A 13,505-nucleotide genomic window follows, 5' to 3' on the forward strand; every position below is an offset into this window, starting at 1 on the left:
CTGAACTGTTTGCTTGGTAGAGTTTCTCAAAATGTGGATTTCCTGATTGCAGTCTGCCATTTTATTGAAAACGTTCCTTCATACTTTATATTACGTGAAAGTTGACAGGTAAATCTTGAGGCTTTATCAAGTTTTGGGTGAGAGGCTTTATAATGGTAGGGTATAATTTCTTAAGTATAATGTTAACTAGAGTTTGGGAAATAGACAAAAAATCATTATATTATCCTTATTAGTGAGAGCAGATTGTTACTCTCAGTGCTAATAAAGTGTTGGGTGGTTTTGTTTGTTTGTTTGTTTTTTTCTGATGAGAATCAATGTAATTTATCCTGTTGCAAGTTATTTGGAGGAGACACAATGTTTTCTTCTCTTTGGGGCTGCTATTGTTTAAATGCCAAGATGCTCCCACTGGGGAGACTTGAGCAGAGTTTAGACCAATGAAACCTGTTAAGCAGTGAGTCCTAGTGAGCAGTGTTAAGCTACACTTTATATTGTCTCCTTAATTTTTTGAGTAATGTTTCATGCTGTCATGTAATAAACTTTCAGGAATTAAAGAAAAATCTTTGTCAGCTCTTGGTGCCAAGTCATATTGAGCAGTCCTTTTGTTATTTCCCAAATATTAGCTGAGTTTCTACAATGAACTAGGCACTGTGTTAGGAACTGGTAGCTTAAGAATTAGTGAAAATGGACAGGGTTCCTATTCCGTGACATTTGTGTTCAAATGAAAAAGACAGTTATTTGTCAAATAACCTTCCTAATTAATGTTTCACTACGAGTTGAGAGACTACTGGAAAAGGAAAGTAAAAATATTATTTAACAAAATCATAAAGGGGAGGAACTAAATCTCAAGATAAAGCAAGAGATAATGAAAACAGTCCGAAGCTGGACACATTTTGGAGATAATAAATTCCCACTAGGATATTTGTGGAACATGCAAATGTTTCCCAAGTTATTTCAGATGCTGGTTGAAAAAGGAAACCCAATAGCTGAAAAGACATCTGTAAGATGTAGGCCTCACAATCTTTATATTAGACATTGAATTAAAAGATCACCCATGAAAATAAGAAGTAGAAGGTATTCAGTTGCTATTTCAACACTATAAAGCACAAGCAAGCTCATCCTTGTTTGCCCTGATGGTTCACACGGGAAACAATATGTAAACAGAGAACTACATCTAGTTACATGAAGTTCTGACTTCTGGATAGATCTGCAGATACTACTTTAACTGCTGTTCTCAATACAAACCAAATGGTATATTCATTGCATTAATTTACCAGTATGAGGCCGATGAACTTGCTTTGTGTAGAAATAAGAGGCCACATGTAAAGTAATCATAAGTAACCATGTACGAAACTATGAACACAAGCTGAATAGACTTAGAAAAACAATATCCCCTACACTATGAAGTATTTCTCTACATCAGCAATTCTTTGTGTGTGAGAGAGAGAACCATCAAAGACACTTTAATAAAAAAAAAACCATAATTTTGGGAGGATGGGGGTAATACATGGGAGACAGAAGAAGTAGGAAGACAGAATATAGGAAATAATTTATGGAGAAAAAGAAAACAAAAGAACAACTTTTTACTTAGAAAATTTGTTAGTCTGATACCTGCCTTGCTCCCATGGGCCATTATTCAGAGAAGATAAGTGATGACATATGTGGCTTTATTATGGGCAGAACTTAACATCAAGCAGCTGAACAACTACCCTTTTTAAAGAAAAGTAATCCTGACCTCTTCTAATTGGACTCCTCTTCTCTTTCCTCCTTAAATTTTCATCTGGAGCTTGCAGTAAATGATAGCAGCCTTGATGGGATCTAATGGTCTGAGTGATTTTATGTTCTCAACTCTTCCTGCTGGTAGTGTTCATAAACACCTTTTGCAAACGTCAGTGTCCAGAATGGGATGATTTTCATTTGAAAACATGGTGATTTATTTCATTAAAAGCTGCTTAGGAATGATATATTATCATTTACATATAAATGTTCCTTTCTATTGCTACATCTTTTCTCTCCTGTCATACTTTTCTCCAGGAGTAATGGATGATATTGGTATTACTAGTAGGGCTAATTTATCACAAATGAAAAATAGCATTATTATATATTACATATTTAGCCACAAAAGTAGACATTCCTTTAATATGAAGGTATGATTTTGGAGGATGTGTGGTGGAACTGTGTTGCATTTCTCTCCTGGTTAGAGCCCTTATATTAAAATCTCAGGGGAAAAATCCATAAACAATAAACATAATGCCAAATTGCAAGTATTCTGGAAAAGATATGCAGAAGGGGAAAATCAGCAATCAGCGAACAATATGTATTGGACAATAGGAGAAGTACAGGTATTTAATTTTACCATCCCATGAGTATTCTCCAAGTGACATTGAAGTTGTCACTAGGTGATGATAATAAAGTGCAGGAGAAAGATGATGAATTTTACTTTGGAGGACGCTACCAGCTGGAGAGCTGCTGCAGGAAAGATTGTGATTAAAATGATGCTTCTTTGCTCTGGAATGACCCATCTTCCATGTAGTAGTAAAATGGTTCCTTCTCTTTGGTGTACTGATAGAATTCACCCACACAGCAGTTCACTCGGGTGGCTTCTTGTTTTCCTGTCCATTATCTTGCAAGATGGTCAAAGCTCCTCATAGCATTCTGTATCGATGTTGTCCAAGAGTAATATTAGTTATGCTATATTTACAATTTTAAATTTCCTAGTAGCCACGCTAACAAAGGCAAAATCTGAATAAACTCATTTAAATATGTATTTGATATAAAATATCCAAAACATTATTTTAATAAAAATCTATATGAGCATCACAGATGATTATTTTATATTCTTTTTATTTTCATGCTAAAGTTAAAAAATCGGTATGTATTTGGCACTTACAATATGTCAGTTTGAACTATAGCACATGTTCAATAGCCACATGTGCCTATCTATGGATACCACATTGGAGTGAACAGCTCTAGATAATAGCAGCAAATCTGGTTATTTCTCTCCTACATGTAACCACTGTACTAAATCTAGCAATTAGATATTTTGTGAAGGACTTCCTCCATTTACACACACAGAGAACCCTAGAAGTGAATTACCATGTCCTCATAGTCAAACACAATATTTTCCTTTAAAGTCCATTCCAAATTTTAAAGACCAAATTTGTGCCAATATTAATGACTCAATTCATAAATAGGGCACCTGAAGCTTCATTTTAAGTTTCCTCTCACTTCTATATATTAGGCTTGTGCATTCTTTCTCCTTGAAAGTGCTTCTTAAATATCTAATTGTTGAAAAAGCTCTTGAAATGCCCCATTATGCACTAGGTAGAATAAATGAATCAGTAGGAAACAAAAGATAATTCCAAACTCAGTGAGGTTATTAATCATACAAACCATATACTATGTCCACAGGCCATTTGTATGTTCATCATGAAAACCATTAACATTGTTATTTTTTTCAAACAGAGGTGGGTTCTAATCCTGTCTTTTGTTATTTATCTATTTATGTGGCTAACTTCTCTATCCATGATAATAGGAACTACTTGCCCTCTCAGACAAAAGGAACAATATTAATAGTACTTGATATTAATGAATATACTTGCTACCATGCATTGAATAGTTGCTTTGGGTCATATTCTTTGCTAAGGATTTCACAATCATTAATTATTTCTTAAATGAGGTAATACGATATTTGCAATATTGCTATTATGTATTTTTAATCAACATGGTTGCAGTAATAAAACAGTAACATTAATGACAATAATTATTACTTTCCTATTATTTCCTAGTTTTCTGCCTTGCTTATCTTAATTGATAAAAATAGCTTTTTTAAAACATTAATAGAATAAAAACTTCTAATGACAAAACAACGTGTGTTATCCATTATATGAATATCCATAGTATAGCATGTTTATTGGTTGGACATTTTTGGTGCTTGAGTACTTAATAAATAATGAAGGAATAAATGAATGAGCCATAATATAGCACTTATAATTTTAGGTTTTGCTCTTGCAAAGGAGAACTGTATCAAGTATGCTTTCTATCACGTTTAAAGAGCCATATTTACTAGACAGCCCCCCAAATTTGTTAAGGCAAACCAAAAGTGATACTTGTTGTTTAGTCAGTCAAAAAGCCCCAATGTTTACTGAAATGAAGGAAACAAAACTAATTTGATTTCTCATATTTGTCCCCTGCTGCCCCTCCCCTCCCACTGAGGACAAAGCCCATAACATTTTTTAAGAGCTGAACAGCCTGACATAAACAGTGACAAACCTGTGGGTGCAGATCCATAAAAAAGCTGCTCTGCTTTTTGCCTGTGTTAAGAGCTTGGAATTCATTGAGTTGGCTTTCTTTTCAAAAATTTATTTTCAAAAGTACATAAAGTATTAAAGTTTTGTGCATACCATAGACATGTAGGTTACAAACAAACTGTACCAAATCAGGAATAAATGTTAATGCCCTTTTATGTGCAAAGTTCTATAAAAATTCTAATTTAAAACTGCTCATCAAATTAACTGACAAAGATAAACAGTATTTTGTATTCGATGCTATTTTGAATGACAATTGCTGCCTTTAACTTTTTTCCTTTTCTTTCAAACTTTACTTCAGTGTAAGTATTTTTTATGTAGCTGCATTTCCTATTTACAGTAACAGCAATGTAATTGCTAATTTGGATGTGCAAGTCTACGTCAGAGATACATATCATTATTATACATCTGGTCTGTTTATTTAAAGAACTTTCATCTTACACAGAACAAAACCCACTAAAGGGTAACATTTTTATTGTAATGTCTCAAGAATTCTGGTCTAACATTTTCAGGGTACTTCCAAAGCCAGCATTAGAGCTTCTGATGACAGGCTTATGTCAAGTAAAAGAGAATATAATTCTTTACACATGATCATCTGGGAGAAATTTTTGATGGAGTTTTTACTTAAAGAAACAAATAAGCTCCTTGGTTTTCCCTGAATGGGAAATGGTTGTAAAAATATGTGTCCATCTTGTTTCTTTCCCTCTTTGTTTCCTTCTTTCTCTCTCTCTTTCCTTCCTTCTTTTTGTTTTTTTTTTTTTTGTGGGTTTTTGTTTTGTTTTGTTTGTTTTTTAGCAGAGAAAGGAAACTTCAAAATTGATGTCATGTGAACAGAAGGATTGAAATCCTTACTTTGGAGTCCTAAAAGATGAAAGATTACTGCCTGAGGGGAAAGTGAGCTTGTTTCTGAAGGTACTTAACTATTTCCTCAGAGTAAAAGGTGTCTGCAGTCCAGCTAAGGAGCTTCCTGGGAAGCCTGTCTCTGCCTGATCACTAAGCTATTGGGAAGATATCTCAATATAGGTATGAAGGCACACAATTCACAGACACACTGCCCTGCCATTCACTGCTGCATGAGGATTCAGCAGGAATTATTTGTGTTATGAACAACACTTAATGGAAATAGTTCATGACCTACCTTTCAGGAAACTAATAGAAAACTTAGCTTGAACATACACTGAAAGACAAAGCACTAAAAAATTTAAGAAAATCACCAAACTCACGAGCATTATCAAGACATTCTAGTTTTGGTGACTACACAGTTCAAAGTTGAGTTAGAAAACTAGACAGGCAAGCTTATAGATTTCAATTTTTTTCTTCAATTTATTTCAACTATTTGCTAAAGGACATTTACAGAGTATTAGAATAACAACAACAACAATAATAATAAACCTTTCTTTAGTAAGCGCTATGTATTATCAGAGTTACCTATAAAGTACAAGAACGTGGTGGAATAAGTAAAGGTTAATTTATCAAGAGCAAGATCATTATTTTCTCATTTCAAAAGATCTATAAAAGGGCAAAGTGCAGCCCCTGCTGTGTTAATTCACAAGCATAAATATTTGAAAGTAAAATTTTGAAAAGTGTGTCTGATCCAAAGTTACAAGAATAAATGACAGCTAACTTCTCTTCCTTTGAATCTTTTCTTGGAGACTTAGGCAGACCAAATTATGATTTGTACTGAAAGGAATCACATATTTAATATGTGTGACACCTAGTTTATCCATCTAAATAAATAGAGATTTTTACTAGTAATTCCTGTAATTGGTTTTACTCATATCCATTATGAGTTTGACATATGTGTATATTAACATAGACCCCTTACATTAGTTAGCACTGCAACTATCTATTGTAAATACATTCTACTGAATCTGAAGGTAAGAAACGTGTGTGTAAATTTTGATGAGAAATTTTAACCTTCTGGACCTTGCCTCAATATCCTTTTTTGTAAAATAATTTATTTGAAAAAAAAAATAAGGTAGAACTTGATGCCTAAATAGCGAAGTGCATATCTATATTATTTTACTCTTTTCATGATAAAAAATCTAATTATGTGATTTATTTCCTTAATATTTAAAGATATAAATTATTAAGCAAATTTTTCCATCCCACTTTTTGTTCTGAAGAACTAGTCTGTTTTATAAGAAGGCATTAAGTATTTCTGTGGAACTATTTTAGAAATAAGGATAAATCAGCTATTTTAGAAATAAGAATAAATAAAATTTATAAACCAGTTTTATACAAAGGTTTAATAATAAATGTATGTCTTTGGCTCTTTCCTTTATCTTTTGAACTACATACAATATTATAACTGGCTGATCTTGTTACCTTGAAATTCAGTTTGTCCCCTTTAGATTCTAGGCAATTATCTGTTTGGATGAAGTAAAGAAATAAATCATCTCCATTTTATATGAGGTGTTGACATTTATTGATTTAATGTTCCCTTAAAATCTTTCAGGAAATGGTTTTTAAATTGCGATAATAAGTAGACAGAAATTAATGGACCTACCTCAACTAGAGCAATGTGTTAGCATGTAATTCATTGTCAAAGTTTCGTGATTACATTTCAGTAAGAAAGTTAGTCAATTTATTTTTCATTTTTATTTTCTGTTAGTGAAGAATATTAAGGCTAAAAGGTGATATGTATCTATCATTCTATAATTTGCACTGCTACTTCTCTGAGTGTGGGTGTTTGAAGATACCACTCTATTGAGAAATATAATTATTTCCTTTCAGATATTGACCATGTGTTATGTGCTCTGGATTCACTAAACTATAAGTCCTTCAAAAGAAAATATTTCGAAAAAGATTTAGCTCTAAATAATTTAGGAAGAAGAAATAAACTATTGTGAGTATAATAAATGTTTAACATTCAGACATTTCTTTAATATTTAATAAGAAAATGTGTTGCAATGTAACGTGCAATATAAACTTCACTAGATATATAAAAACATGAAGCATGAATCATTCAGATCATCTTTCTTATCAGTCTGCAAGATGGTTGTAAGTACACCTGAATAGTACCTCTCTAAACTACATGATTACATCTTTATCTTTCTTGCTGCTTTGTCAGCTTTCCCAAACAACTATTATCTATTATCTTTGTTATTTTTATTTGTTTTTGTTTGTCTTTATCTCTAAAACAACAGAAATGTGGCTGTTAATCAACAGGAAAATAAACTGCATTGAGAAATTATTACATTTCATTCAGGTATGTTTGCATGTAAACATATGAACTACACATAAATCCTATAGGTTTGTGGAGAAATATTTCACTTTCTTTATAAAATTAGTTTTGTATTTAAGCATTTTAAACTACATCAGGATTTGTCTAAAATCAGTAACAATAAAAATGTTGTTGTTACTAAGACTGAATTAAAAGGACATTGATGGATCATAGGGGGTTTGCTCAAGAGGCAGGTGCATTAATTATCACCTTAGAAGAAAACACATAAATTGTAGAGCAGTTCAAAATGTCAAATTTTACCCTAAGTAATTTTCATTTTTGGTGAGAAATATGGTTGAATTATCTGAATTCTTGCTTCATTTAAAATCATACCAAAGGACTGTATCTTTGTAGACAGTGTTTCTAACCCTACTGCTTTTTTATATGAAACTATTTTTCTTATGTTACAAAGTCTATGACATATTGTTAAATATGAAAAATCTGAGGTCAAAGACTATAGTATCACCTCCTGTTGGATAGTTCATAAATGGCGTCCCTACATACTTCTGTCCCCAGAGTGCTTGACGTACTCTTATGAGTTCCCATAGCTTAGTGATCTTAAAAGCTAAGACATGGAAAGCAAATGTGAGGACAGAACATGGTCTAAAACAACACTTAAGATATTAATACTTCAAAAAGTAAACCTTTTGGCTAGAAATGTTATTTCAGATTGATTAGGCAGATGATTTTTGAAGAAGCTGATTCCACTTCAAAATCATTGGCTTTTGTACAATGTGCTCAGTTTGACTTTTGAAAAACCTTTCCTCCCTGCCAGTTGTGTTGCCTTGCATGTTTTTTTGGCATTATCTGTTGGGTGATTGTATTTCATTGTACAATCTTAGTGTACCTGAAATGAAAGCAGCTGCAAAACCTTATGTTCTATTAAAGGCATATACTAGTTCTTACATGAGAGGAGAAAAAACCTTAATGGAATTGTGAAAATCATTCCAAAGAATGTACAAACATGACTTAACTTGGCAGGTTTGGACTTATTGAGCTAAATAGAATATTCAGCTGGAGAGTGCAGTTTGGGAAATACAATCATTGTTGGAATTATACTGGCGCCTCTTGGGAATTGGCCTTTGAAGTTGTTTTGGTACAAAATGTTCATAGTATATCTATGTAGAAATCTTTCCTTTCTGGGGTATAGGTCATGACACTAGTCATTTCCTACTCAATGCCCATCAAATATTATTTTGCTTCCTTTATATATTTAAAGTCTCATATTGCCAACAGTGCGCTTGTCCAAATCCCAACAGCTCTCACCATGAGTACTCCCATTCCCACCATGATTACTTCAATCCCTGAAGCACAGAGATGAGCTCACCTAACTAACTGCATGGTGGAGTGGAAAACCCATAGCAGGACTGAAGCCCAGTGATTATGCTAAGGACAGAACTCATTCATACTCATTTTACCCCACCTTTATTAAGGTTAAATTTACAAATACAAACTGTATATATTTTTGTACAATGTACAATGTGGTGATTTGATATGTATACAATGTGAAATAATTAAACAAAGCTAGTTAACATACCTTCACCTTAAATATGTATCATTTTTTGGTTGAAAGAACATTTAAGATCTACTATCTTAGCAATTTTCAAGTATACAATACATTAATATTAACTAAGTCACCATGCTGTATAATAGATCTCCAGAGCTTATTCATCCTAACTGAAACTCTGTACCCTTTGACCAACATCACCGCATCCCTCACCTAGTCTCAGCCTCTGGCAAGGCTCACCATTCTACTCTTTGCTTCTAGGTATTCATTTTAAAAAGTTCTACATATTAGTGAGATCATACAGTATTTTTCTGTGTCCAGTTTATTTCATTTAGCATAATGTCTTCTAGGTCCATCTTTTTTGTCACAAACGAGAGGATTTCTATATTTTTAAAGGATAAATAACATATATTTATCCTTTATCACATTTACATATGATTTAAGATATATATATATACATATATCACATTTATTCACTTATCGATGAACTCTTAGCTCATTCCATATCTTAGCTATTATGAATAATGTTATAATTACGTGATAGTGCAGATATCTCTTTGAGATACTGATTTCATTTTCTTTGCATTTATACCCAGAAGTGGGATTGCTGGATCATATTGTAGTTTCTAGTTTTAATTTTTTGAGAAACTTCCATACTCACACACATTGATCCACAGATAATGGCTCATCTACTTAACATTCCCACCAACAGTGTACAAGTGTTCCGTTTTCTCCAAATCCTTGCTGATGCTTCATTTTTTGTCTTTTTGATAACAGCCATTCTAACATGTGAGATGCCATCTCACTGTGGGTCTCCTTCTCATTTTTTTCTAGCGCATGTTCTCATAATCACTAAAAGCCAAGTGACATTTTTCTTTTTTTTAGTAGAAAGGCTATATTGCTTTCAGATTATAAGCCCCTAAATACCTTAGCTGACATGTTTCATAAATCACCTAACAATAAGAATGCTAGTGATTCTATACAAGATGTGTTCAGGGAGAGTATTTTATAAATATTCAAATAAAGTTGGCATTTGAAATTTCATTTTATGATTTTATCTTATATTTGCATTTATAGACAATACAATTTTAACATGGTTATAGTTACTACATGTATTGAGGCATGTTTGGTGGTTTTTAATAGAAAATTTAAGATGACTATTTTTGTTTAATGATCAGTAGTGCCAGAGAGGCAATGGTTTGATATTGAAGACAAACATGAAACCTCACAATCACGTTCACATCAATGTGCTCTGCATCTACATTCTACTCAGATTAGTATACCATAGATGACAAACAATTATTCAATCAGTAGAGATATATTCTATGCTTCTGACTTATGTACTATGGATGATACAAGGCTGAAAGAGATTGGAACTTTTTTTCAAAGCCCTAAGATATAAAACTGTATGACACTGTATTTTTCATGTCATTTCAAGAGGTTCACAGAGTACCTTGGTTTCACATTAAACATTATTACCTTAGACGGAGAGAGTTAAGAAAAGTCTTGAACCACCATAAAAGATTTAAGGACAATAGCAATTGCAAGGATAGGTATATTTGAATAAGAGAGAGTTTTTCTTCTTGAAAATCTCTTTCAAAATCTCAAGTCATAGAAGCTTTAGCTCTGAATGAGCCTATCAAACGGATCATTTTTTAAAAGTTGATCAAGTGAAAAAAAAATAGAGAAAATTTCTGTCCAGGTTTTAAATAAATGCAATTGAAATAAATGCTGAGCCAAGATAAAAAATGAGTATCTTGTTACCTCAAAGCTGCAAGTAAATGGGAGACATCCATGATTAGTTCAGTAGGAGTTAGAGATAGAATAAGGAATTCTTTTTTTTTTTTTTTTTTTTTTTAAGTTCTGGGGTACATGTGCAGATCATGCAGGACTGTTACACAGGTATACACATGCCTTGGTGGTTTGCTGCATCCATCCCCGTCACCTAAATTAGGTATTTCTCCTAATATTATGCCTCTCCAGTCCCCTCCAGCCCCTGCTATCTCTCCCCTAACTGAACACCCCACAACAGGCCCCAGTGTGTGATGTTTCCCTCCCTGTGTCCATATGTTCTCATTGTTCAACACCCACTTATGAGTGAGAACATTTGGTGTTTGGTTTTCCATTCTTGTGTCAGTTTGCTGAGAATGATGGTTTCTAGATTCATCCATGTCCCTGCAAAGGACATGAACTCAACCTTTTTTATGGCTGCATAGTATTCCACAGTATATATGTGCCACATTTTCTTTATCCAGTCTATCATTAATGGGCATCTGGGTTGGTTCCAAGTCTTTGCTATTGTAAACAGTGCCACAATGAACATAAGTGTGCATGTGTCTTTACAATAAAATGATGTATAATCCTTTGGGTATATACCCAGTAATGGGATTGGTATTTCTATTTGGAGTTAAATGGTATTTCTATTTCTAGATCCTTGAGGAATTGCCACACTGTCTTCCACAATGGTTGAACTAATTTACACTCCCACCAACAGTGTAAAAGCATTCCTATATCTCCATGTCCTCCAGCATCTGTTGTCTCCAGATTTTTTAATGATTGCCATTCTAACTGGCATGAGATGATATCTCAGTGTGGTTTTGATTTGCATTTCTCTAATGACCAGTGATGATGAGCATTTTTTCATGTTTGTTGGCTGCATAAATGTCTTCTTTGTCTATTCATATCCTTTGCCCACTTTTTGATGGGGTTGTTTCTTTCTTGTAAATTTGTTTTAGTTCTTTGTAGATTATCCCTGGATATGATCAAGAGTAAGGAATTCTTAATCATATCAGGGAGGGACAAACAACAGAGAAAAAATACAAAAATTAAAAAGTATCACATTAGTGGATTTTGTCAAAGATCAAATCAGAGCAGAATACTATCTGTTCTATGTCAATGGGGACCTGTGCTTTATGTGACTTGCTTCCCTTTCATGTTTGTGATTCATGGTCTTGACAGGATTCTTGGATTAACATAGCATTAATGGATATTCTGTTAATGAATCAATCAAGTACACCATTTATTAAGTAATTACTGGTTTTTTCTATAAAGATAAATTATAAATTATTTAATTTTCTCAGCTTTCTACAAATCCCTCTTTCCATATTAAATTTAAGAAATATCCAGCTAGTTGAACGCATATCTAACTAGTTGAATGGCTTCATCAGCCTGTAATAAAATAGAAGTTTTCTCTTTCCTTTTTTTCTCTCAATTGCTCTTTCAAAGATCCATTTGTATTTCTCTTCAAATTTTCTCCCATAAAATACCTAATAAGTATTAATTTTATCTATGTTTAAAGATGTGTTATATAATTTATAAGAAAGATCAAGTTTTGCCTTTCATTGAGCTTACAGTTTATTTTTTATTTTTTAATTTTTTTTTTCTTTTGGAGATGGAGTCTTACTCTGTCATCTAGGCTGGAGTGCAGTGGCATGATCACAGCTCACTGCAGCCTTGAACACGTGGCGTCAAGCAATCCTCTCATCTCAGCCTCCCAAACAACTGGGACTACAGGCACATGTCACCACACCTGGCTAAACGTGTTACTTTTTTAGAGAAATGGGGTCTCACTATGTTGCCAAGGCAGGTCTTGAATTCCTGGCCTCCCAAAGTCAAGTTGGAAATTATCCAATTATAAACATCAAATAGTTGGTGGAATCTGAGTTTGAAATCATGCAAAAAAGATGAAATTGAATATATAAAAGGAAATCGTTAGCATAGAAATACCACTATCTTACAATATCCAAAAGCCATGTGCTACTGGATTCGGGTGTCTTGTTACCCACTCCATTGTGCAAAAACATTTTGAGTTCATTCTGTACAAAGTTGCCAGTTCTGTTCACATGTATTTCTTGGAGAAAAAAATGGAATTGTCATCAGTCCTCTGGTTGATCCTATTTTCTGGTGCTTTTGTTTCTGATGTTTCTACGTGTCACTGTTGATCATCAGTGGCCTCTCAGGTTTGTGATGCTCTTTTAAGTGCTGTCTTGATACCATTAAAGGTTTTAAGGGGAAACAGTTTTTGAAAACAGAAGTCTATTTTACTCATTTATATTTTCAGCTTTGACTTGTTTCCAAAGCTTGTAAAACTTTACTATGCATCAAAATCAGCTGGAGATAATTTTTAAATGCAGAATTTAATTGAATGAGTAATCTAAGAGCTCATGTTGATAGCCCACAGGACACTGAATAACAAGGCATTACACCATAATAAACATGGGCTTCCTGTACTTCATACATTCCTATTGTTTCAGGATAGCCGGTCAGAAAGAACTTTCGGTTTAAGTCAAACACTGAGCCAAAATCATCCACTGCCTTCAAATATTTCAGTCCTAATTTTGAGTCTGAATCACCAGTTCTGACTGCCTCTTACCCTAGTATGAGATTCTGGGAAGTGAAAAAGGTAAGTGCGATAGGGCCTTCGTAACTTTTCTACAGTAAATCTGTTTGGAATGGACTGAATCCATCA

Source organism: Cebus imitator, unplaced genomic scaffold (genome assembly GCF_001604975.1).
Source record: "Cebus imitator isolate Cc_AM_T3 unplaced genomic scaffold, Cebus_imitator-1.0 Scaffold46, whole genome shotgun sequence".
NCBI lineage: Eukaryota > Metazoa > Chordata > Mammalia > Primates > Cebidae > Cebus > Cebus imitator.